Below are 26,596 nucleotides of genomic sequence, written 5' to 3' on the forward strand. Positions count from 1 at the left end.
AAGTCCATCTTTGATCATCTCAAGATAAAGTTTAAACAGCAAAACAACAAACCCCGGACAGTCATAGTTATTCTAGAAATATAATCCTAACTTAGGTTGGATCCCAAAACCAGCAGGTAGTCAGAATTATTTGGGGGAGGGGGTTGTTGTAAGAATACAAATTCCTTGGCCCATGTCAGGCCACATTGATTAGAATTGTGTGGGATAAAAACCAAGAATCTCCGTCTTTAAAACTTGCAAGGAGTTTCTGTCGTGGCACAGCGGAAACGAATGTGACTAGGAACCACGAGGTTGCAGGTTCGATCCCTGCCCTTGCTCGGTGGGTTGGGGATCCGGCGTTGCCGTGCGCTGTGGTGTAGGTCTCTATGTGGCTCGGATCCCAAGTTGCTGTGGCTCTGGTGTAGGCCAGAGGTGGTTATAGCTCTGATTCAACCCCCAGCCTGGGAACCTCCATATGCCACTGGTGCGGGCCTAAAAGGACAAAAGCCAAAAAAAAAAAAAAACTTCCGCAGTGATGTATCATCAGCTAGGCTTAGAAAGCACTGTGTCGTATGGTGTACTGCTTTTCTTTAAATGGTTTTGCCTGTAGTACTTTTTGTTTCCATAAAATTGCAAAAAGCATGTAAAGGCATCTTACCAAGATGACAGTAGAAAAATAGACACTTCCTCTCTCCCACATACCCTTCAGGGGGAGTTCTGAGTACAGTTAGGGAAAAATTGTTAAGAATAGGAGGAACTTGGGGTACTGAGTTTAATAATCATGTAGGCGATTCTGTCTGAGTGAACCTACTAGAGAGATGGTGGTTTTGAGGTTCTCCCTAACAGGGGAGGAGGCTCCGGTTTGGGGGAGACCCCTAGCAAGAAGGAGGTGACAGGTGTGACATAAACGAGAGACACGTTGATTGGAGATGCTCTGTTGCTTTGCATGTGCAGTTATCTTTAAAAGTGGGAACAGCCCTTAACGTTACTGTGCATAACTGTTTGAAGGCCGATTGTGGCTTTGAAAATCAGGATATGATGAGAACCTTCACTCAAGTTGCCAAATTTGTGGGAAAACCAAAATGGCCAGATGCAGAGACTGGAGAAGAGACCAGATTAAATGGCAATTCAAAGGGTAAAGGTTCGTGAGTGGAAAAGTGTTTGGTTTGGTTTGTCTTTTGAGGGCCACACCTGCAGAATATGGAGGTTCCCAGGCTCTGGTCGAATTGGAGCTGTAGCTGCCGGCCTACACCACAGCCACAGCAACTCGGCATCCGAGCCGCATCTGAGACCTACACCATAGTTCACGGCACTGCCGGATCCTTCACCCACTGAACAAGGCCAGGGATCAAACACGTGTCCTCGTGGAGATTAGTCAGGTTCATTACCGCTGAGCCACGACGGGAACTCCCAAAAAATGTGTTTTGAGGACACTTGAGTGGCAGCCAAGAAGAAGTGTCTCTTAAAAGATAATGTGTGTCTGTTGCCCTTGTCTGACATAAATAGGTGCTGTAGGAGTAATGAGGAGAACCCCATAGTCTGTGAGCTGACACTAGCCTGATTCAATTCGCTGAGAAACTGTTAACTTGGAAACTTTCCATGAAAAGCAGGGCCTGTGTCCCATCCACAAAGATAATTAAAAGAACCAATGGAGGTAAATTAAGATGTACAGGCAATTAAAATTAGATGTCATGGACCGAAGGCGTACACCAGGTTCCTGCACAGCAAGCTTGGGTGTTGACAGATCACCAGCCCTAAGCCAGTTGTTCCTTTCCTGCTTGCTTCTTGTCTCCGTTCCTCTGAGCATAAGCAAGGTCTAGGGTCCAAGATCAAGAGAGCTAATATTTGGAACTTCACCGGAAAAGTCCATGTGATCAGATTTCTGTCCTATTACCCTAGGGCAGTGGTTGCCCTGTGTTTCAAGGGCAGAGGGCATCTTCCTGCTCAGACCCCTCAGTATGCACAGGTAGCCAGCTGTATATAGAGGATGTGCCCTCCTCTGCCCATCAGGTGCGCAATGGGAAGGGGCTTCCTGCTTTGATGCCATTTTCCTGGAGCCGTGGCCTCTGCAAGGAAAGCTGAATCACCAGCCATGTACAGAGAACTGAAGACTTCTGCCCCCAGTACTTGCTAAGAGATCAAGGGACATTAGATAATACTCATTGTGGGAAACTGATGGGTCCTGGGACCTTAATCTACTGTAAAGTGCCATCCTCAGGGTCTGTAATATTTGTTAGTGTTCTTTTTATTAATAAAAACTTCTTTTTTGGAGTTCCTGTCACGGCTCAGCAGAAACAAATCTGACTAGTATCCATGAGGACACGAGTTCGATCCCTGGCCTTGCTCAGTGGGTGAAGGATCCATTGTGGCCATGAGCTGTGGTGTAGGTCACAGACCGGCTCGGATCCCATGTTGCTGTGGCTGTGATTAGGCTGACAGCTGTAGCTCCGATTCAGTCCCTAGCCTGGGAACTTCCATATGCCATGAGTGCGGCCCTAAAAAGCAAAAAATAAAATTAAGTTTAAAAATTTTCTTTCAATAGGCTGTAGCCAGAGTTCTTGTGAAGGGTGCTGTTGTCAGTTTATTGGGCTATTGAGGAAAACTGTGAAGTTGTTTGTGTGGGAGCCAGGAGAAGTGCATGCCTTCGGAAAGATAGTTAAGTTCACTGTGTATTTCTAATGGACCAGAGACACGTGAGTGGAGGGATCATCTGCAGCCCGTGAGCAGACCCGGCCACGAGAGTGAGTGACTGGGGCGGGGTCTCTCTTCTGCTCCCTGGCCCTAGAGGCTGGGGAGGAAGCGGTCTTCTCCCAGCAAATGTTCGACTTGGAAACTGAGTATTGTAGTGTAGTGTAGTGTAGTGTATTTATTTTACGGCCACACCTGTGGCATAAGGAAGTTCCCGGGCTAGGGGTTGAATTGGAGCTGCAGCTGCCGGCCTGTGCCATAGCCAGAGCAGTACAGGCTCCTGAACCCACATCCTTATGGAGACTGTGTCAGGTTCTCAACCCACTGAGCCGCAATGGGAACTCTGGAAATTGGGCATTTTAGAGAGCGATTGCCTCTGGGGTCAAATATGATGCTCCTGATTCTAGTCCTTGACACTGAATCCAAACTTCAGGAACAGAGAGGTGACTTATTTGACCTGGATCATCTAACTTTCAGCTCTGTACTCTTTCAGGCTCTTCCCTGTCCATTCTTAGCACACTTATTTACACCCAATCACTTGTCTGATCCTGAAACACTGCAGGAATCCAGCATCTCGAACTTTAAAGCCCAATCCTTAATGCCTTCTGGTTCTTCAGTATCTTTGCGTCACTCTCTGCACCAGACCCTCCTCATCTCCAGGGTGTGCACCTTGCTGTGCCCTGCTCATTGGCACACCCACGTCAGAACACACCTGAGTGGAATGGTGAACCGTTAGTCAGCTGGATGAAAGGGGTGAATCATTTAGGTATTGTTGGATATGTCTACAATTTCCTACAGGTGAGCGACTCAGACAATACTCTACTTAAAATTCCAATACCGTTCTCCTCAGGAGCTTAATAAACCTTTTGGGAACGAAGCCAACATTACTCTCCCATACCTGCCCTTTCAAATCAAAGGGACAAAGGCCAAGATTGTTCCTCTGTGGTTTTATTGTTCGCTTTTCTTTTCCTGGGTCAGGGACTTTCCTTTGGACTAAAAACCTCAACCCAATACCATCACCCCAGTCTCACTTTCCTGACCAACACCCAAGAGGGTACCTGGTCCCTCGGGTGTGAGATAACGTTTAATCAAATCAGTACAGACTTGGCTGCTATCTGAAATACTTGTGAATACAGGGATTGTATCACATCCACCTGGCCTTTTTACTATAGGATTAATGTGTTGGAATAAGGCTGGAGATCCGATGACACAGATCGGATTTACCGTAAACTCCGTAATTTATTCCTCCCTAGAGACTTTCAAGAGACCGGGTATTCTGTTGCTCTGGTGTTTTAATTCCATGTCAGCAGCAGAGAATTAAATGGGTTCTCCGTGACGCCTCCAGTCCCCAGCCAGTTCTCACCCCCAACTCCATGCTTCTGGTCACTGGCTGGGTTATCTGTCAGCACCGTAGCCAGGAGCCACTCTTTCCACATCATTTCCTGTGGAGGTCCTTGCATTCTGAGGGGCTTTCCACCTCTGTCTTTCAGACTCTCTGAATCTCTTAAGGCACAGCCCTGTAAGGAGTGTGAGGAATGCTTCTTTTGAATGCATGGAATATCATCCTTTGGATGTGGAATGTCTCCAGATGTGTAAGAGTGTGCACTTGGGGATGCATGCTTTTGAAAAATGATCATGGCATTCTCTCTGGGACTTGTCACTCTAGCTTATGTGAGGTCCAAGTTGATGGCAACTATGTAAGATACACAGCATCAGACCAGAGGGTGGACCCCAGGCAATGTCAAGGCCACTTGTCACACCCGGCCAACTTTACTCAGACTTCCTGACACTGCCCCTTGCCCAAATCTTCTGGGTATTGGTCTGCCCCAGTGCCCTCACACACATGCCACCTTCCCATTCCTCTTTTTGTCTTATTTCATCTTCACCTTTGCCCTTTGCCAAGATGAATTACAGCTCACCAGATCCTTTCTGCCATCAACACCCAACCCAAGTGCTTTTTGGTCATTCAACCCAACATATTTATTGGGTACCTAGTATGTACCAGTTGACATGCTGGGTTTGGGGCACCCACTGGTGAACAAACAAGCATGCTCTGTGCCCTGGGGAGGTTACTGCCTATGGCGGGAGGCAGACAATCAACTGGAAAGCCAACACAGAAGCTATAAAGAATGAGCAATGAGACAGAATAATAGGGAGCACATGCTTAGAAAAGGTAGTGACATTTAACCTAAGATCTGAAAAGTAAGGAGAACCCAGATGTCTTCTGGGCATGAGCATGGACTCAAGGGCACCTGATAGAGCACGTGATCGAATCTGACAGACGCGCTCTAAAAAGCTGCTTGTGGACAGCGGATGGGACGAGCGCAGAAGTAGATGGGAAGCCAGTAGGTGGCTGTAGAAGTAACAAAGAGGAAACCTGATGGATGAGAATGGTGGCAGTGAAAATGGAGAGAAGGGACCATGTTGGATTGGATAGAAGGTGTGATGTTTGGGGAGGAGCCAAGAACAGATCCAAGCCAGCCAATTAAAGTGCCTGCTTACTCTTTCAGACTAGTGCCAGGCACCCAGTAAACATCAAAACTTGTTCCTTTTTTATGTTCTTTGAAGACGTAGTAATTCCACATACTTCTTGTTTGGCAAAAATATCCTGTGACATTTCTTCCACTGTCTACTAATCAAAGGTGCTGGAACATATCATCAGATAAACACTAAAAAGTGTATGATTTACCCTCCCAGGACCCAGCCTACATAGCTCTTTGAGGAAATAATTTCTTTCTGGGACAACAAGGCCGTGATACCAGAAAGGTAGCATCAATTGTAATGGGTCCCAGGATAATGTTAATTTCAGGTTCTCTTGCAAAGGTGCAAGGCATATCTCAGGCATGACCCTTACCTATGGTGGTAGACCAGGAAGTAAAGGCAGAATTACATTGGTGGGGAAGTCTGAGGTCAGGCTAGAGCTGCATCTAGAATGGATGGGCACTTTGCAAAGGGTCCATCAAATATTGTCACGTCAGGCTCATCTGCACAATAGAAGCCGAGGGGTCTGTGCCTGCCTGTTGGAGGATGGAAGGAAGGCTAGAGAAGCTGCTGAGGGCACTTGGTCCTATCAGCCATGGGTCAGAGTGCTTACCCGTGGATTCCTGCCTGGCCCACGGTGGCCTGAGAGCCAGAAGCTGTCAGGGGGCACTTGTGGACGGTGCAGCTGGAGAATGTTCTGAGTCTTGGGCCTGGAATGTTTGAGGACGAGCCTTGGGCCTTGAAATGTTTGAGCAGGACAAGTTGGAAGAACCACATGGAACACACCAGGGGACTTGTGCTGAGACACTCAGCTGAGGAAATACGGGAAAGCCCCAGTCATCTGCCGTCACTGTTTGGGGTGGGGGGGAGTCTTTTGTTAAGAGAAAGATGGTCTTCATGTAAATGCTTCTATTATATAAACATGTCCCAAAAGTTGTGAAATCCACTTAGTATTAAGCACGCTGCTGTACCGAAAATAGCCACACAACAAACACAGGCTATTCACTTTTTCCACTTGGGAAAAAGAAACACGGCATCCGTCCAACTGCTCACTTCAGCCTGCGATCGCGGCCCCTTCTGCAGAAGAGGGATCCGAACAAGTGGCTTTGCTGCTGGCCATTCCAGTCGTTTAGCCAGAGCTTCTGGTGCCTGCCACGGGGAAAGGCAGTGTCTAAACAACTGCAGCTGAATCAACTGACTGAAAGTGTGGGTGAGCCCATGAGCCTCGGGCTGGGTGACAGAGCCCCACGGCTGGGACGTCTGCCCAGGCTCTGCCCCTTGTCCAGCCTGGGCCACCACCTAACCAGTGACAGTGACTACATTTTGCTCCCCTTATTCAGTTCACCCACAGGACAGACATATGCTCCTTTCTTTTTTTAAGGACTAAAACAAAAATAAATATTGCCAGTCAAAAAATACCAGCTGAGAATGGAGAATAAGCAAGGAATCCTTGCCTCAATATTACACATAGAAAAGCAAAATTTTGGAGTCAGGTACTTTCATTTTGCAATGATGTATGTGTTTATTGTGCTTCCTGGAAATACACTGCTGGTTTTTTTTTTGTTTTTTTTTTTCTTCCAGTTCTCTGCTCAGCATAAGGTCCAACCTTAGTCCCCAGAGACACACATGCTCTACTATCATTTTCCTTCACATACTGGAAAAAAAACAAAGTGATCAGAATCCCTTCCTGAGTTAAGAATTTTATTATGATAATTGTTACCATAGTAAAATGATTTTTTAACCCATTTATTTATTTGTGTTAGTCCCTTTTCTCATTATGTTGATGCATTTTTTAAAAAATGAAGGCTGCCAAGAAAATTCATTCCTATAATTCAGTTCTTTAAATTGTATGTTGATCACGTATATTAAGTTTCAAAAGGAAATTCTTCTGCTTCTCCCATGGCCTTGGTAAAGGTGATACTGATGGTTCCTCAGACTGGATTTCTGTTTGAGTAACCGTTGCTTTTCTGTCCAGATGAGCTTCCTGAATGGGCATTCCTTTCCCGTCCTTACAGGAGCCATCCAGTCACAGTGATATCTGGGCTGATGTTGTCTCCAACTGAAACCATGTCACGGATCCTTAACCTGGGCAGGTGTGAGAAGTCAGAAGACAATACTTGTGGTTCCTGTGTTAGGGATCATCCACATTTCACTCGCCCTAAGGACCAGGTGAGGGTTGGAAGTCCTTAAACAGAATGTCTCTCTCCACCATGGGCCCCTCCCTGCAGCATCACCTACACCTGCTCGATGGCATTAATCCCTTTGGAGGTGACTTTGTTTTTATGTTTGTTTCTTTCACTTAGTTGCAAGGCTTAAGGCAATGTGGTAGAAGGACGGGGCTGGATTCAAATCCCTCTGGGCCACCTTTTAAGCTAGAGACACAGGTTGGGCTCTGTGACCTCCCCAATTCTCTGTTTTATCACTGGGGTAATAAAAAGGTGAGACTGATAAAACCTGTATCACACGGTTGAATAAGTGACACATATGTATTTACTTGCTATATCTATTAGGGGCTCAAGAAATAAGCATGTCTACACCTACTTTTAAGACTGTTATTTTAGTAATCAGTGCTTTGCCCTGTACTTGCCCTTAGTAGGGGATGCAATAAATGTACATGAAATAAATAAATCAATAAAAAAGGGTGAAGGAATCAGCCAAATTTCTGAGAAGGGAGTTTGCCTGGAAGGCACTCCATTCTCTCTCCTCCAGTCGGCATCCCTCCCCCACACTCCTAACCTTCCGGACGCATGTCCAGGTTTTGTGTCCTGTTAGCGTGGAGGTGGGGTGGACAGGAAGGGCGGGGGCTCCAGGCTTTCACTGCCTGCTTTTCAAGTTCATCCGTTGAGGTGGCTGGAGACCACTGCTCTGTGTCTAAGCCTAAATCTACCTAAATGGGAATGAATCAGTGTTTCTGAAAATTTTTGCTGTTAGGTGTGAAGACAAGTTTACAGTGTTAAAAATATGTCCCCAGATAGCCCACTGGTGGTGACTCTCTGGCTCTGGGCTATAACAAGCTTCAAGGGGACAGAGAAGGACGGAACTGCACCCCCGCCCACCATCTCCTAATGCCGGTACTTTCCATAAGCACTTTTTAAAAGCTAAAGGCAGACTTACCCCTCCCTCCCTCCCTCCCTATTATTGAATTCCTGCTTCCACATCATGTTTCTTTCTCTGTGTCTTCGCCTAGTGCTCCGAGAGCAGAAAAGGATGAAAGGCAAGCCTCCTCCGAGAAGATGAAAAGGCTGCTTGTTAGGAAGCATCGAATTTTCCATGGTAAATGCTTTTCAGAACCCAGGTAGAGCCTGAGCCGTTTCCCTGATGTGTGTCAAGCCCCAAGCCGCAGACGCAGGAAGGGGCAGATCATGAGCAACGGGGGCTGTGGGCCGAGGGATCCCGTGTTTAGACAGATGGCGTCCAGGGGTGCGTGGGGCCAGAGAAAGCAGAGCTCCACGCCCAGAGCACGGCCCCAGGGGGGCGAGTGGAAACGTCCGCAAGGAGCGCGTGAGGTCATGTCGAGAGCTGGGCGTGAGGACAGGGTTCTCCATCATCGTCACCCACAGTGTCACCAGCAAAGAGAGGGGGGTTAGTCATCAGCTGCAGAGGTGGCTTGTTTTTCCTGAAGGAGAGTATGAATGAGAGAATGAAGTCATATGAAAAAGGGTATCAAAAATAAGAAGCCAGAGTGACAGATTTGGGTGAGTGGGGTGGGGGTGGCAGTCCTACTTCCTTGTCACCTCCTGACCACCGTGTTCCCTCGGTCTAGACTGGTTTACTCCCTAGGTTTGACTTCATGCATCCGCATGGATCAATTGGTAATGGCTGCCTAGAACGTAGGAAAAGAATCTGCTGATTGATGACTGATGTCTGCCCCGGCACAGGAAAGAGGAATAGGGGTATGAGTGCCACTGACTGGCCATCTTTGGTCTAGAACTCAACTTCCTTTAGGCTTTACTTTTCCTCATCTTGAAAACCATGCCAACCAGGGTTGTGTGTATTATTTTAAGCCTAAGGTGTTGCTAATGAGAGTACTGTTGGAGGGTTGTTGTGGGTATATTAAGTTCACTTGCTTATAACACAGGTTTTAGCATTCATTTAAAAAATTTTTTTTAAGTTTTTAATTTTACAATGATTTTTATTTTTTTCATTATATGCAGGGTTCTGTCATTTTTCTACTATATAGCAAGGTGACCCAGTTACACATACACGTATACATTCTTTTTTCTCCTATTATCATGCTCCATCATAACTGACTAGACATAGTTCCCAGTGCCACACAGCAGGATCTCATTGCTAATCCATTCCAAAGGCAATAGTTTGCACCACGATTTTTAGGTTCAAGTAAGTGAAAGTCTTTAACCTTTTAACATCATTCACCATAGCCCACTCATTGTGCCGTGGTATCTAGGATTCAAGTTATGCTGGTATTATGTTATCATTTACATAATGCAGTGGTACCTGATACAGGCTTATGGATTATAGGCTTCGGTTGGTTGGGATTTTATAATGAAATGTCAAAGATGGAGACATCGCACAATTTATTCTAGAAGAGGATGGGATCTCTAAAACCCTCGTAGAGATCTAGGTGTGTCTGTACCTATCTTCAAAATGTGTGAAATGGAGAATGAGAGGTAAGTGATAATATAAACCTGTATTTTAAACAGCTGCTTCATAACAAATAAGTTTTTTGATTGCAAGACCTCCCCCCCACCCCCCAAAAATAGTCATAGTGTCGAGGGTCTGGAAGAGACTTTTGAGAATTGCCCCTAACTTTTAACCACCCTTTATATTCAGCAGGACTTCATATGAAGGAATTCCAGAACTACTTTGTACAATTTTCTTCTTCAGAACTCCTAAAGCAGCTTTGACAGTCTCCTTGAATAACCTATTCCATGACAGATCCAGGTTTTGTGGGGCCTGGAGCTCATACATATTTCGGGGTTCCTCTTAGAGAAAATGGACACAAAAATCCCTTTTACAAATTTTATATAAACATAAGACCTGTAAACACATCAGCAAGTCCTCTGTCAGGGTTTTGGAAGGGGCCGCAGCCTTAACTTTATCAGCCCTGAAATGTTAACTTTATCAGTTTGTCATTCTTAGGAGTCAGTAGTTTTGGCTAATTTCCTAATCCTGCTGGAATTGAGGAAATAGGTCGTTACACACTTATCTAAGGTAAGAAAGAATGTAGTGGATTCTGATTTCATTATCACATTTTTCTAGGAATCAGAGTCCAAGTAGTGAAAATGTATGCTGGCAAATTAAAAAAAAAATAAGACTATAGGCAATTACCTATAGTATAGGCCTTTAAACACTGACACATGTACAGAAAATAGTGTGGAAAAGATTTTCTCACTCTTTGGTGACAAAATAATCTGGCCTCCAAAAATAACTACACTTTTTATTTTCTTTCTTTTTTCCTCTCTCCATTCCCCTGGCTTTCCCTCTTCTCCTTTCTCTTCCTTTTTCCTTTCTCCTTCCTTCTCCTTTTCCATCTGCAGCTTTCATTTTCTTTTCCACTCTTTTCATTCTTCTCTACCTCCTGGCACTGCTGTCTTTCCGTTTCTCTTTTGGGGTACCTTTTTCTCTTCATTCTTTAAGCTCTATATTAAAAAAATCCCAAATTATCACAACCAAAATGTTAACTACAGCACAAAGTTAACCTCAATGTTCCTAAATATCCCTTTCTTATTTTACTTATTTTTTTTTTTAAGGTTATGGGAACAAGCTTAAGTTAACTGTGAGCCCAAGGACCTGAAGGCCCAAGACTCACCCGAGAGCAGAGTGAGTGAAAGTAAGTAGCAGTCAAGCCCCAGCGTACAGATGCTAGAGGTGCCCACATTTGTGAACTCCAGATGCCGCGCATCACTGAGACACAAAGAGGGAAAGAAATTCTGTTTTTAATTTTCTTCTTCCAGCAAGTACTCTGCTTCATTTTTTTTTTCTCTAATATGTCTTTAGACATATTTTGGAGCTTTGTGGATTTTTTGTCTTTTAGAAGTTATCTTACCATTACTCAAATTTAGAAATGTGGTTTCACTAAAATTTTAAAGTATGAAATATTTCAAATCTAAATACAATAGACACCAAGAGAGCCCAACAATCAAAATGAGTAGATTTTCTGTACTGTTTCTGACCTCTAATTTTTTTAAGGAATAGGGCATTTTGCCTGTACAGTTAAACCCCTGCTACAGACACCCCCTCTCTTTCCTTAACTGCATGTTGATGGAAACATTGTTTAATTCCCTTTGTGAATTCACCAATGTCCTCTATACTTGCATTCCATTAAGTTCTAACAAGCATCCTTTTTATTTTTTCTGCAACAACAAAAAAAATGGATTTAACACCTAGAATTTATCCATCTATTTTGGATACAAATGTGAAGGTACAGAACAAAAGCACTGTAAAGAGATTAGTGGTGGTTTAATTAATTAGAGATTCAGTAGTTAAATTATACATCAGATAAAGATTTCCCAAGTGCACACAGAGTTCTGGTTCACATTTTTTTCCCCCCAGTAAGGAGTGTTAAAGAACCTGTGGTGGATCAAAGACTGGCAGTTAAGATTCACCTAATCCTGACACATCTTTAGTGCTACTGTCAAAACCAGAGATTAACTGGGAACCCAGACCACAAATTCTGATTCTAGATTTAGCCAGTGGACCTTGGCGTGACCTTGGGAAAGTCAGTAGCTCTGTCTCTTATACTATCCTCGGTGAAATACGGTTGAAATGAAACTCCCCCCCCCCCCCCACAGAATTGTTATTAGTATGAATGAGTTCATACATTTGGAACCTCTGAATAAAAGTTAATTATATTCCAGTCTAAAGATGGAAAAGAGGCTAATGTTGTTAAATGGAGAAGAACAATGAACATATTATGACTTGGGGAACTTGCTTGATAAAAATTGGGGAGAACCATCATTTAGTAGTTTAATGAGGCTTTACATCTTCGCTGCAGCCAAGATATATAAAATATTGAGAGACTGAAATAGTCACAGATGTAAGACATATGGACAGAGGTTTGGATTTTTAACACAAGTAATAGCTCAGTTTAGTGAAATGCCCCAAAGACCAGAAGATTTAAAAGGCTACATGAAAATAGGAAATGAGTGTAGTTATCAGTATGAGAGAAAACTTCACCTCATTAATAAATTTGCTGATTTTTTCATCCTTAATTTGATGAAATAATTGCTGGTATAAATTGAACTACAGTAGATAATCCTTAAGATCCTCTTTCCTTCTTCTCTTTGGGGTCTAGAGTCATGATATATGCATTTGTACAAGGTCCTGAGAATTTCATTGTAACCAAAATGGGATGAAAACAAAATTTGTTGCAATTATTTAGCACTTTGATGACATAACAAGGATTTTTAAAGGAATATTTATACTCTTTGAGGCTTACTTTGTGTGTGTGTGTATGTGTACATACACACACACACATATATGTTTATATGTTAATAATTCTTTTTACTTTTTGTTAGTAAAAACAACTCTTTTGGCAGAAAAAAATGTGTTTTAGTGACCACCAGTACCTGGAAACATAAGACCTGATTGTGTAGTTTTAATCTCACCACCAGATGGTAATGGTCTGACTTTCAAGTTACAATCTTTGGCTCATGGCTTGCCTGAAATAGGTCGAAAGAGCAAGTTAATTAGGTTTCCGCAGTTACATAGAAGTATCAGTGCCCCTTGAACCACCGATTGTAACTTGAATAACTAGGTTAAAACATATCAGTGTATTAAAAAGTATATTTATAGTTCAACTTTTCTAAAGGTTTATACTCCCGGTGTATTCTTTTTTGATATTTTAACAATACACTGCATGAACAAAAGGGTTTACAAACTGCCACTGTTAAGCAAATTTATATATTTGAATGTCCAATTTAGCTTTCAGCAAGGTGATGTTTTCATATCAAATAAATTATTTCCATTAGTTTAACTTGGAAATGATATTTAAGAGTCTGTTTTGATTTTCCCATTGTATATTGGGCAAGTTATTTAATTTTCCATATTTTATTTCTTTTGTTTTGAAATGACATTGATAACACCAGTTCTTACTTCCCAGATTTGTTGAGGGTCTTTCCTGAGCTAATATATGTTAAGCACCCCCAAACAATTGCTGGTATAAATTGAACTAAGCATTCGATAATTGTTATCTGTTATTATTAATAGTAATAATATTATTGGGAACAGTAATGCAAAAAACTGATAACAGAAAGACAGTGTGGGCTCTTCCCCCTGTCTCCTTGAAAGGTTTCAAGTCTTAATTTAGAACCCTTCTTTACTTCTACTGAAGTCTAAAGCACTCACTCTCAGACTTCTTTTCTGTTAAAAAGACATGATGTTATGTGTCAAAGAAGACAATTATTCAAAGTCTAATTACAGTTTGGATGAAGAAGAATTGATGTCTTTAGGCAATTGGCATTTCTCCCTAAATCCCTACACTTTGAAAAATGGAGTGTTAACTCTTTACGGTGGCATCCACGGTTTCAGTCTAATAATGCCATCCTAGTTTCATTAACTTAGACCCTATGAAGATAGTTCCTGTGACCCAATGCAGGTAAAGTATTCCATTGCTCAGGGTTCCAGGAAGAAATGGATGAGATAGCCAAGTTGGGCAATCTCAAGAGAGACAAAGGGACTGTATGCAAAAATGTCAGGGAGTCTTGAGTTAATCAAGGGACCCTGCGTAGTTCGCAGCTTCCCGGGCGTTTACACCCTAGGCCTGAAGGGTATGTAAGGAGGGAACAAATTCAGAGAGAAGATCATGACTTGCGCACTGGCTGATGTTTCCAGCATCAGCTGGGGGTCTACAGAGGAGCGCCCAGTCCAGTGGCAAGGACAGATGCCAGCAGAGGTGGATGGCTTGCTCCTAGTGCGATTAGTATCATTCAACGTACTCCCCTTATTTGACTACATCTGTCTAGTCTCTACCTGATAATAATCTGGATTTCCTTCTAGATTTGTCTACGGGGGAGCAAATGAACAAGCAGAAGATCTGCTCTGGCTCTTTGCTTTATGTTTCATTTTAAGGTAATAAATTGCCATTCTGGTTATGATACATAGTAACTGGGGATTCAGTTAACCGTGAGTCTTTCCAGAGAGAAAGATCTACTCTTGCTGTTACGATTGATTACTTTTCTAAGGCTCCCCGGCTCAGGACTGGACCTTGAATAGCAATGAGTTTACTTAATTCACCAAGGCTGTAGCACCCTTGGGACCCTCACTGGGTAATCTTTGCTAAGTTTGCTTTTCCATTCAAACCGTAACAGGAGACCTGATGAAACTGACTTTTACAGACCCAGTCATGATCCTAGTGGTCTGAATTGGTACTACACCTGATACACCTAAACTTGCTCACCTGAGCCTTGATCCAACATGAATTCTAGACAGGTGCCTGATTTGGATATTGCTCAACACAAAACCTTCATACAAATCAATTAACTGCAAGAACAGGAAACAAGTCTAAAAAGGATAGTTTTTTTCTGTATTTTCTTCTTGGGGGAGAGCTACTGGAGAGTGAAAGAAATGACATTATTTCTTAACTCAGATACAGAGTCTGAAACTATTAAGCTTAGGGTACTAAAGGTATTAACAGTGAGTTCTTAAAAAACACAAGGGTAATTGGAAAATAAGACAGTGATAAGAATGGAAATATAAAATTCTGTTATCCCTCAGCTGACAAAGTTAAGGCTGAGTGGAATTTTGTCCCTCAGATCAATAGGTTGAATATAGATGATGTCTAAGCCTCATAAGCTGAAATTAAGGCAGAGCATCTAAACATACTTCTCCTTTAATTATTTATAATTTATTTATAATTATTTTTAATTTGTGTATTTCCTAAAAGACTTTATATCCACACCATACAGTGTGGATATATTAAAAGATAACATCCAGTTATTTAAGTGTGAACTGCTTAGCCACTTGAATAAAAGGGATCTTCTTCCCCCAAATATCAAATAAAATCTGTCTTTGAGCAAGATTCTGATGATAAAGAAAATCGATTATTCATTTGCACATCTTCCCCCCACTTCCTGAGAGTAAACTAGAATGTTGCTGCAGCCATACAAAGAGGATGCTTCTTAGTTGTCGACTTAAAGTTGGCGTCAGAAGTGCTCTGACCTGACCTGTGTGGCTGTCTGCCTGGCTCTGATGTTAAGGAGGGTTTGGAGAGCTACCCCGACAGCAGCTTGTGCTTTCAATCCAGTCTCCACTGTGGAAGCACTTCCTGTTGCTCTGAACACCACAAGACTCAGTGTGCACACAGTTACCCTTGATCCAAGGTCCTGCTGTCTTTGGGGTGATAAGCAGGAGGAGTCACTTGTGTCTTTAGGGGTTAACAGGTGTCCGCCCCTCATGGTCCCCTGTCTTGCTTCCCAGTCCCCAGGCCTGGAAACAGGGCCATCTGCTGCCTTGCTCCTCATCTTCTCCTTAAAGCTCAACCCCCTAGTCACTCTCCTGTCTAATCACATTCCTGTTGCTTCTCCCAAAGTCCTAAGCATTTCTAAACTGGGGAAAGGAATTCTTTAGCGCCTTGGTTCTTGAAACACAAAATAACTGCAAACTCCTCTAAAGGCAGAACTTTAGAATTCAGACCCCCAAGGCTGTGCTGTGCTTCCTAGAAGGAAGGAAATAGAGGAAAGTACTTTTTTCTTCTTGTTTGAACTGCATCTACCATAGCAATAAAATCAAGACCTCCAGGTGATGCTTTTATGTAACAGCACCAAAACAAAATCACAAGACCTAAACAGTAAAGAAGTATAAAATGATTACATTAGAAACCTCAGTGAGTAACGACTGGCTTTTCCTTCCAGGATAGCACAGGCTTTTACCTGAGCATCTCAGCCGCTGTGATGATCCAGGAAGCAGTGGGATCACCAAGCTCTCGCCTGAAATAGTGAGTGAACACTTACCCGCACTGTATTGATGAACTACATTTGCTAATGAGGTGTCTTCAGTATACGTTTTCACAATGCACAGGACTCTGCAGAACTCTGCTAAAATACCACCAATGATTTGCACATAGAATTAAGCTTTCAGGCACCTCTCATTCAGGGATGTGATACTGAAGAAATTAAATTACAATAGAAATACTGGGCCAGATACAGTCAAAAGGTCACAGTTTTTCAAACCAGTTAACATTAATCTGTCCATTTGTTTACTTATTCATTCATCAACTCATTCTTTTTTTTTTTCCTTTTTCTTTTTAGGGCCACACATGCGGCATATGGAAGTTCCCAGGCTAGGGGTTAAATCAGAGCTGTAGCCACCAGCCTACGCCACAGCCACAGCAACGAGGGATCCAAGCCACATCTGCAACCTACACCACAGCTCACGGCAATGCCAGAGCCTTAACCCACTGATGGAGGCCAGGGATCAAATCAAACCTCATCCTCATGGTTACTAGTGGGGTTCTTAATCTATTGAGCCATCATGGGAATGCCTCAACTCATTCTTTTATTAGTCATTTGTATAAGTGAAACCACAGTCCCTGCTGGGGAGTGAGACAGCTTCCAGGGTCCTGGGGAAGTTTCCAGTCTATGGGAGGAGACAGATGTTAAAGGTGTTGTTTTATAAAGGTTGGTATGCCCTGTCGTGGACGAGATGCTGACATCACCCCAAACACTAGCACAGTGCTGATTTCAGAGATAATTTTTGTATCATACAAGAAAAAGAGTTTCCTGGAGTTCCCGTCATGGCACAGTGGTTAACGGATCCAACTAAGAACCATGAAGTTGCAGGTTAGGTCCCTGGCCTTGCTCAGTGGGTTAAGGATCCAATGTGGCCATGAGCTGTGGTGTAGTTCGCAGATGTGGCTGAGATCCCGCGTTGCTGTGGCTGTGGTGTAGGCCAGTGGCTACTGCTCTGATTCGACCCCTAGCATGGGAACCTCCACATGCCGAGGGAAGCACCCCTAGAAAAGACAAAAAGACAAAAAAAAAAAAAGTGTTTCCTTAGTTTAGAGGTCTAGCTTATTTAATCAAACAAAAACAAAATCAGCCAACCAAAAATTCTCCTTTTGTGCTTTGTCTTTACTGCATAAGCTTTGCAAAGAGAGGACACTGCACACGTTGACTTGTATTCACTTAACTGAAGTTCAGGTGACCTTGGGATCTTTTCAAAGCACAAAGCTGTGTCACTGTGGAGACTATGTGAAGAAAGGTTTTGAGTTCGGAAAGTGCTCCCTGAAGAGGGGTGACACTGCCTCTTCAGAGAGAGACAGCAGCATTACAGTAAATGTCAGATACTTCAGAGGGACGGCCACGAAGGGTCCCGAGCTCAGTTGGCGCGGGTTGAAAATGAAGTCTCCGTGCTTCACCATCCTGCCTTTCAGGGTAGGGCAGGCCCTGGTTTTGCATGCCTTTTTTTTTTTTTTTTGCTTTTTAGGGCTGCACCTGTAGCATGTGGAGGTTCATAGGCTAGGGGTCAAATTGGAGCTGCAGCCAGTGGCCACAGCCACACAGAATCTGAGCTGGGTCTGTTACCTACAGCATAGCTCACGGCAATGCCCAGATCCTTAACCCTCTAAGCAAGGAGAGGGCTTGAACTCACATCCTCATGGATACTAGCTGGATTTGTTTCCCCTGCACCACAACGGGAACTCCTGCATGGCTCGTATTGAGCCAGTATTGAGCACTCACCTGCACAGCTGCCATCCTGTGAAGACGGAATGATCATGGTTTCCTTACGTGTTCCTGTAACGCAGGGAACTGCAATCAGTTGAACTGGATTTGGGTCTCAGCCCAATCTCAGACTGTCACCCAAGGGTAGGTTTAATCCCTCTAAGCCTCCGTTTTTTCCCCCCAAGACATTTTATTATAAACAAATTTCTACCAAAAGGCAAAGCTGAAAGACTTTAATAGTGAACACTCCTAATCCCTTAGCTGGACTTCAGCATTAAGCTTTCCTGTACTCTCTTTATCACACACGCATGCAACCCTCCCTCCGTCCATTAATCGAGCTTACTTTCTGAAAGATTTTAAAGTAAATCTGCAGAGATGAGCATACCCTAAATACTTCACCAAATATATTGTTAGCTAGAGGTGGGTATCTGCTTGCCATTTTTATGACTGAGATACCATGCACATACATTAAAACGCTTAAATCTGATTTTTTGAGGTGCAATTTTAAAAGGTATTTTTGTATTTCCTTTTCTAATATTTCATTGCTGGTATACAGAAATGCAACTGACTTCTGAATATGAATCTTATATCCTGCTGCTTTTGCTGAATTTATTAATCAGTTCCAGCAGTTTTTGGGTTGAGTCCTTAGGGTTTTCTATGTATAGTATCATGTCGTCTGCATACAGTGACAGTTTTATCTCTTCTCTTCCTATTTGGATGCCTTTTATTTCTTTTGGTTGTCTAATTGCTGTGGCTAGGACTTCCAAAACTATGTTGAATAGCAGCGGTGAGAGTGGGCATCCCTGTCTTCTTCCAGATTTGAGTGAGAAGGCGTTCAGTTCTTCTCCATTGAGTATTATATTTGCTGTGGGTTTGTCATAAATGGCTTTGATTATGTTCAGGAATGTTCCCGCTATACCCACTTTGGCGAGGGTCTTGATCATGAAGGGACGTTGGACTTTGTCAAATGCTTTTTCTGCGTCTATTGAGATGATCATATGATTTTTGACTTTTTTTTTTGTTAATGTGGTGTATGATGCTGATTGATTTGTGTATGTTGAACCATCCTTGTGAACCTGGGATGAACCCAACCTGTCATGGTATATAATTTTTTTGATATGTTGTTGGATTCGGATGGCTAAAATTTTGTTGAGAATTTTTGCGTCTATATTCATCAAAGATATTGGCTGATAGTTTTCTTTTTTGGTGGTATCTTTGTCTGGTTTTGGAATTAGGGTGATGTTGGCATCATAGAATGTTTTCGGGAGTGTTTCTTCTTCTTCAACCTTTTGAAAAAGTTTACGGAGATCCTCTTTGGTAGAATTCGCCTGTGAAGCCATCTGGTCCTGGGCTTTTATTTGTAGGGAGTGTTTTTATGAAATATTCAATTTCATTTCTAGTGATTGGTCTGTTCATTTGGTCTGTTTCTTCTTGATTCAGTTTTGGCAGGCTGTAAGATTCTAGAAAATTGTCCATTTCTTCCAGATTGTCAAATTTGTTGGCATATAGTTTTTCATGGTATTCTCTTATGGTTTTTTGTATTTCTGCAGTATCTGTTGTGATTTCTCCTTTTTTCATTTCTAATTTTGTTTATTTGGGTTCTTTTTCTCCTCTACTTAGTGAGTCTAGCCAGGGGGTTGTCAATTTTCTTTACCTATTCAAAGAACAAGACAGGGATGCCCACTCTCACCACTGCTATTCAACATAGTTTTGGAAGTCCTAGCCATAGCAATTAGACAACCAAAAGAAATAAAAGGCATCCAAATAGGAAGAGAAGATATAAAACTGTCACTGTATGCAGACGACATGATACTGTACATAGAAAACCCTAAGGACTCAACCCAAAAACTACTGGAACTGATTAATAAATTCAGCAAAAGCAGCAGGATATAAGATTCACATTCAGAAGTCAGTTGCACCAGGAGGCATAACTCTCCCAGACTTCAAGAAATACTACAAAGCCACAGTCATCAAAACACTGTGGTACTGGTATCAAAACAGACAGACAGACCAATGGAACAGAATAGAGAACCCAGAAATAAACCCTGACACCTATGGTCAATTAATCTTTGACAAGGGAGGCAAGAACGTAAAATGGGAAAAAGAAAGTCTATTCAGCAAGCATTGCTGGGAAACCTGGACAGCTGCATGCAAAGCAATGAAACTAGAACACACCCTCACACCATGCACCAAAATAAACTCCAAATGGCTGAAAGACTTCAATATATGACAGGACACCATCAAACTCCTAGAAGAAAACATAGGCAAAACACTCTCTGACATCAACATCATGAATATTTTCTCAGGTCAGTCTCCCAAAGCAATAGAAATGAGAGCAAAAATAAACCCATGGGACCTCATCAAACTGAAAAGCTTTTGCACAGCAAAGGAAACCCAAAAGAAAACAAAAAGACAACTTACAGAATGGGAGAAAACAGTTTCAAATGATGCAACCGACAAGGGCTTAATCTCTAGAATATATAAACAACTTATACAACCCAACAGCAAAAAAGCCAATCAATCAATGGAAAAATGGGCAAAAGACCTGAACAGACATTTTTCCAAGGTAGATGTACACATGGCCAACAAGCACATGAAACAATGCTCAACATCCCTGATTATTAGAGAAATGCAAATCAAAACTACCATGAGATACCACCTCACACCAGTCAGAATGGCCATCATTAATAAGTCCACACATAACAAGTGCTGGAGGGGCTGTGGAGAAAAGGGAACCCTCCTGCACTGCTGGTGAGAATGTAAACTGGTACAGCCACTATAGAGAACAGTTTGGAGATACCTTAGAAATCTATCCATAGAACTTCCATATGACCCCGCAATCCCACTCTTGGGCATCTATCTGGACAAAAGTTGCCTTGAAAAAGACACATGCACCCGCATGTTTATTGCAGTACTATTCACAATAGCCAGGACATGGAAACAACCCAAATGTCCATCGACAGAGGATTGGATTCGGAAGAGGTGGTATATATACACAATGGAATACTACTCAGCCATAAAAGAGAAAGACATAATGCCATTTGCAGCAACATGGATGGAACTAGAGACTCTCATACTGAGTGAAATGAGCCAGAAAGACAAAGACAAATACCATATGATATCACTTATAACTGGAATCTAATATCCAGCACAAATGAACATCTCCTCAGAAAAGAAAATCATGGACTTGGAGAAAAGACTTGTGGCTGCCTGATGGGAGTGGGAGGGATCGGGAGCTTGGGCTTATCAGACACAACTTAGAATAGATTTACAAGGAGATCCTGCTGAATAGCATTGAGAACTTTGTCTAGATACTCATGTTGCAACAGAAGAAAGGGTGGGGGAAAAAATATAATTGTAATGTATACATGTAAGGATAACCTGACCCCCTTGCTGTACAGTGGGAAAATAGATAAATAAATAAAAATATAAAACAAAGAACAACAAAAAAAAGAAGTCAGTTGCATTTCTGTATACCAGCAATGAAATATTAGAAAAGGAAATACAAAAATACAATACCTTTTAAAATTGCACCTCAAAAATCAAATACCTTGGAATACACCTGACCAAGGAGGTAAAGGACTTATATGCCGAGAACTATAAAACCTTAATCAAAGAAATTAAAGAAGATGTAAAGAAATGGAAAGATATTCCATGTTCATGGATTGGAAAAATCAATATTGTAAAAATGGCCATGCTACCCAAAGCAATCTACAGATTCAATGCAATCCCTATCAAATTACCCATGAGATTTCTTATAGAACTAGAATAAACCAAAAATTTATATGGAACCACAAAAGACCCAGAATTGCCAAAGCAATCCTGAGAAACAAAAACCAAGCAGGGGGCATAACTCTCCCAGACTTCAAGCAATTCTACAAAGCCACAGTCATCAAAACAGTGTGGTACTGGTATCAAGACAGACAGACAGACCAATGGAACAGAATAGAGAGCCCAGAAATAAACCCTGACACCTATGGTCAATTAATCTTTGACAAGGGAGACAAGAACATAAAATGGGAAAAAGAAAGTCTATTCAGCAAGAATTGCTGGGAAACCTGGACAGCTGCATGCAAGTCAATGAAATTATAACACGCCTTCATACCATGCACAAAAATAAACTCCAAATGGCTGACGACTTAAATATAAGACAAGACACCATCAAACTCCTGGAAGAGAACACAGGCAAAACACTCTCTGACATCAACCTCCTGAATATTTTCTCAGGTCAGTCTCCCAAAGCAACAGAAACAAGAGCAAAAATAAACCAGTGGGACCTAAACTAACTGACAAGCTTTTGCACAGCAAAAGAAACCAAAAAGAAAACAAAAAGACAACTTACAGAATGGGAGAAAACAGTTTCAAACGATGCAACAAACAAGGGTTTAATTTCTAGCATATACAAGCAACTTATACAACGCAACAGCAAAAAAACCAATCAATCAATGGAAAAATGGGCAAAAGACCTGAATAGACTGCAAGGAAGATATACAGATGGCCAACAAGCACATGAAAAAATGCTCAACATCCCTGATTATTAGAGAAATGCAAATCAAAACTACCATGAGATACCACCTCACACCAATCAGAATGGTCATCATTAATAAGTCCACACATAACAAGTGCTGGAGGGGCTGTGGAGAAAAGGGAACCCTCCTGCACTGCTGGTGAGAATGTAAACTGGTACAGCCACTATAGAGAACAGTTTGGAGATACCTTAGAAATCTATCCATAGAACTTCCATATGACCCCGCAATCCCACTCTTGGGCATCTATCTGGACAAAAGTTGCCTTGAAAAAGACACATGCACCCGCATGTTTATTGCAGTACTATTCACAATAGCCAGGACATGGAAACAACCCAAATGTCCATCGACAGAGGATTGGATTCGGAAGAGGTGGTATATATACACAATGGAATACTACTCAGCCATAAAAGAGAAAGACATAATGCCATTTGCAGCAACATGGATGGAACTAGAGACTCTCATACTGAGTGAAATGAGCCAGAAAGACAAATACCATATGATATCACTTATGACTGGAATCTAATATACAGCACAAATGAACCTTTCCACAGAAAAGAAAATCATGGACCTGGAGAATAGACTTGTGGCCGCCCGGAGGGAGAGGAAGGGAGTGGGAGGGATCAGGAGCTTGGGGTTATTGGATACAACTTGGAATGGATTAGCAATGAGATCCTGCTGAGTAGCATTGAGAACTATGTCTAGATACTCATATTGCAACAGAACAAAGTGTGGGAAAAAAAATGTATACATGTAAGTGTATCTTGGCCCCCATGCTGTACAGCAGAAAAATGAATAAATAAATTAAAAAAACCCTAAATCTTGTGTATGCACCACCTTTTTAAAAAATTTTTTAAATTGCACAATGGAGTGGAGAATATTTGTCTCAAAGAGCTGTGAGGACATGAGCTCATGTGCAAAATTCTTTGTAACCTGTAAAGCGAGGTATTGGGGGAGGCACTGTTATCATAATTGTAATGAATATAATCATTATCTCCTTGATAAGTATGGCTATTAGAGGTGAAGCCAGCTCGAGAGAGTGGCCATTTCAGTTAGACACATAGGCTTCATGAGCATAAAAGCTGTTGCTGTCCCACTGTTAATTGCCAAGCAGTTTGCTCGCAAGTACTGACACAGCCGTGACACGGCTGCTTGCCTGACATCCTCCCAGTAGCCGGGAAGCTGCCTCTGTGTGTGTCTGCAGTAAGTCTGGCACGAGGATGATGGCAGCGCTCCGTCCTCTTGATTCAATTACCATCGCTCTGTTGCATTTTCCAGGCTGTCTGGGTGGCCCTGGAGGCTGGCCCTGGCTTGCTGTCCACCTTTGAGTTGTGTCACCTTTCAGGAATGGCTGACAAATCAGAAGGCTAGGGGTCAGAGAGAGTGATTGCTTTCCTGTGTTCCCTTAAGCAAACCACCTACGTCAGTAAATGTTCAGATATGGACATTTATCAATCCAATGCTGACATTTGCTGCCCAGTAATCCTCTACTGATGTTGTCGATGGTTAGGTTATAATGCATTTTGTCAATAAAATGATACTGGAGAAACTTGGCTGGGACTGGTCTGGAACTCGACTTGCCTGGAACTATTGAGCAGGTGCTGCAAGGTTGTGACTACATTCGGGCTGTGGGAGAAAGTCCCATCCGGCGGGGTACACACGGCCTGGCTGCAGAGAAAAGGCCATCGGGGTGGGTTGCCAGCATCAGAGCTGAAGGACTCCACAAGGAAAAAGGTGGCACAACCTCACTCATTGGAGCTAGACCTGTTTTTAAAGTTCCCAGTCAAGAAATGGGAATATCAACTGTTATCTTTTGTTAGGCAAGCATGAAGAAAAGAATCGAAAGAGACATGAGGAAAGGTGTTCAGCAGACCCTCTCAGTTGTGCACTCGAAATCCGTTTCCTCACCTGCTCCTTGCTAAGGGCGTTCTGACTTTGTTCAGGCATCTAGCCCTGTTTCAGGAGACAGTCTCGCCTCTCGCCCAAGGGTAAACCCTGTGTTATCTTCAGCAATGGAGCCGAACTCTTGCTAATCATGTGTTTAGGAGAAATCACTTCGTGCAATAAGATTTGAGGAGAAATCTGCTGCAGGAAATCTGAGAATGGTTTCCTCACTGACAGAAAGCTGTGCAGAAAGGGAGGGGCTCTCTTCTTTCAAAGGACTTGGGGAGGAGGGCTGCGGATGGGATGCCCGGGGCTACAGCAGCCGCCCCACAATCCAGAGCCAGGGTTTGCCCGAAGACACACCCCGTACTGAGGCTCCTCCAGTGGAATGAAAGGAAGAGCCCCTGATAAAATAGGAGAAAAAGAATGGACATACATGCATGCCTCAGTCCCTGTGCTGTACAGCAGAAATGGACACAACATTGTGAATCAACCATACTTTAAAACATTTTTTAAATAAAAAGCCAGACTTTGGGATAACAGGAGCTGCTCGCTCTACATTGGAACTTCCAGTCATGAGGATACCAGTTTGCCTATTTAATCCAGTTGAGTCTGGGATTTTTGTTGCTCTTGTTCCTTACGGTTTTAACATTCAGCTGACATGGTGTGGGATTTTTCCAGGAGGTCCATTTGAATAGACTCATCCAGGTCTGACGGCGGCGAGCGTCAGGACCAGCTTCTCTACTCTTTTCTGAACACCTGTTCTTTCTGTTGCAGATGCCACCCGACAATCGACTGCTAGATTACTCGCCTTTTTCCTACTTGATGATCTGTCACGTTGGACATCCTCTTCCCACCGTTCAGCTGAGAGGCGAGATGGGAATTTTTCACAAGAAACTTTATAGGAAGCTAAGAAGGCAGAAAAAGAAAATGTATTTCCCCCCTCCCTCCTCCTCGTCCTTTTCTTGCTATTTCTCCTTTTTGTTTCATTAAAGAGCACAAAAAAGACTGTACAGCTTCTAGACACTTACATTTACCCCCTTTTTGTACTTTAGCTCCTTATTCTGGAAGAAAGTATTCTTCTCAGCTACATGCGCCTTCACGATGCTAGCAGAGCTTCGCGTTGTTTGTTTTAATCACTTTCACAATAACAAGCCGAAATTCATTAAAGGAAAAGAGAGTTACTTCTTTCTCATGCTCTGCTGTTTTTTTGGCCACTATTGAAAACATTCATTTTATAACTAACCTAGCAAGCTTTGGGACCAAAGGAAGTGGTAAAACAGCTCCTATTCACTTTTGTTTAAAATGTAACCTAGAAGGGAAAATGAAAATTCTGAGAAAATACCAAACAAAATAGGGGGAATTTGGCAATCTGGTGCAAAATTCAATTTAACATACATCTCAGAATTTTCGAACTATGCCTCTTGGAATAAACAATTTGAGTTACCAAAACATGGCGATTGTTTCTGAATTGCTGTCCAACGTGGGGACAGATTTCGGCATCAGAGCAGACATATAAATAAATCTGTGCAAAGGGTATTCATAAATTGTTTGTTCTTCAAATAAAATGCCAGTGTGTGCTAAGAAGAGAGCATTACTTAGAAAAATATTATGCCACTCTGGAAATTGATAATACACATGCAGTGTCAGCACCAGGATCTTTTTAAAACACAGTATCTAAAAATAGATGAGCAGACAAAGGAACTGACAAAGTAGCGCCAAGTGAATGTCTTTATATTAAAGGAAGAATAGAACTATGGAAAGAAGGACTTATTTAAATAAGCAGTAAATTAAACTCCTGCATCACTGCCTTAAAAGTATCTTAAAGAACAGAAACACGGTGTCACCACCCTCCTCCTCCTCCTCATCATCCAAAGCCACGGAGGGCATGTTATGTCAGTAAAAATGGGGGACTATTAAAAGGGAATCATAGTTTTCTAAGAGCTCATGTTTTACTTATTTCACTTTGGCCATTCCGGCGGCATGGGGAAGTTCCCAGGCCAGGGATCAGACCCATGCCACAGCTGTAACCGGTGCCCCAGCAGTGACAATGCTTGATCCTTAACCCACTGAACCACAAGGGGACTCCTAAGAGCTAATATTTTAAAAGTAAATCACCCTGAAATGTCTACACAAGTGAAAATCATACTGATGTCTACTTAAGTATAAGACATGCTGACGTGGAAAAGTTATAGAAATTCCCACTTAAGAAACAAACCTTGTATGGGAATTTTCTGGACTATCTTCCTAATTTTTCTATTAATCTAAAAGTCTTCTAAACAGTAAAGTGTATTTTATTTATTTACTTTGGGGGCCACACCCGCCGCATATGGAGATTCCCAGGCTAGGGGTCTAATAGGAGCTATCGCTGCTGGCCTATACCACAGCCACAGCAACGCCAGATCCTTAACCTACTGA

General features: G+C 42.4%; 1 protein-coding gene and 1 long non-coding RNA gene across 13 annotated transcripts in view; one reads left to right on the top strand and one right to left on the bottom strand.

Moving 5' to 3' along the window:
- The window catches only part of COG6 (component of oligomeric golgi complex 6), a 161,643-nt gene extending 136,019 nt beyond the window's left edge, over positions 1-25,624 (top strand). For 2 of the 12 annotated variants that reach the window (XR_002336515.1, XR_002336503.1), the window contains 5 exons: positions 7,164-7,317; positions 8,336-10,939; positions 14,107-14,178; positions 15,960-16,042; positions 24,956-25,624. The gene's annotated coding sequence lies outside the window, so the exon portion shown is untranslated. Of the gene's footprint in view, positions 1-7,163; positions 10,940-14,106; positions 14,179-15,959; positions 16,043-24,955 lie in introns of all 12 variants that reach the window. The other 10 variants (XR_002336505.1, XR_002336504.1, XR_002336506.1 and 7 more) reach the window with 10 other exon arrangements.
- Positions 16,058-26,596, bottom strand: part of LOC102159588 — a 225,532-nt gene continuing 214,993 nt past the window's right edge. Inside the window, exons 6-7 of the long non-coding RNA XR_002336533.1 lie at positions 17,787-17,840; positions 16,058-16,142 (exon numbers count right to left, since the gene is read on the bottom strand). This is a non-coding gene — a long non-coding RNA (uncharacterized LOC102159588). The remainder of the gene's footprint in view (positions 16,143-17,786; positions 17,841-26,596) is intronic.

Source organism: Sus scrofa, chromosome 11 (assembly GCF_000003025.6).
Source record: "Sus scrofa isolate TJ Tabasco breed Duroc chromosome 11, Sscrofa11.1, whole genome shotgun sequence".
NCBI classification, from domain to species: domain Eukaryota; kingdom Metazoa; phylum Chordata; class Mammalia; order Artiodactyla; family Suidae; genus Sus; species Sus scrofa.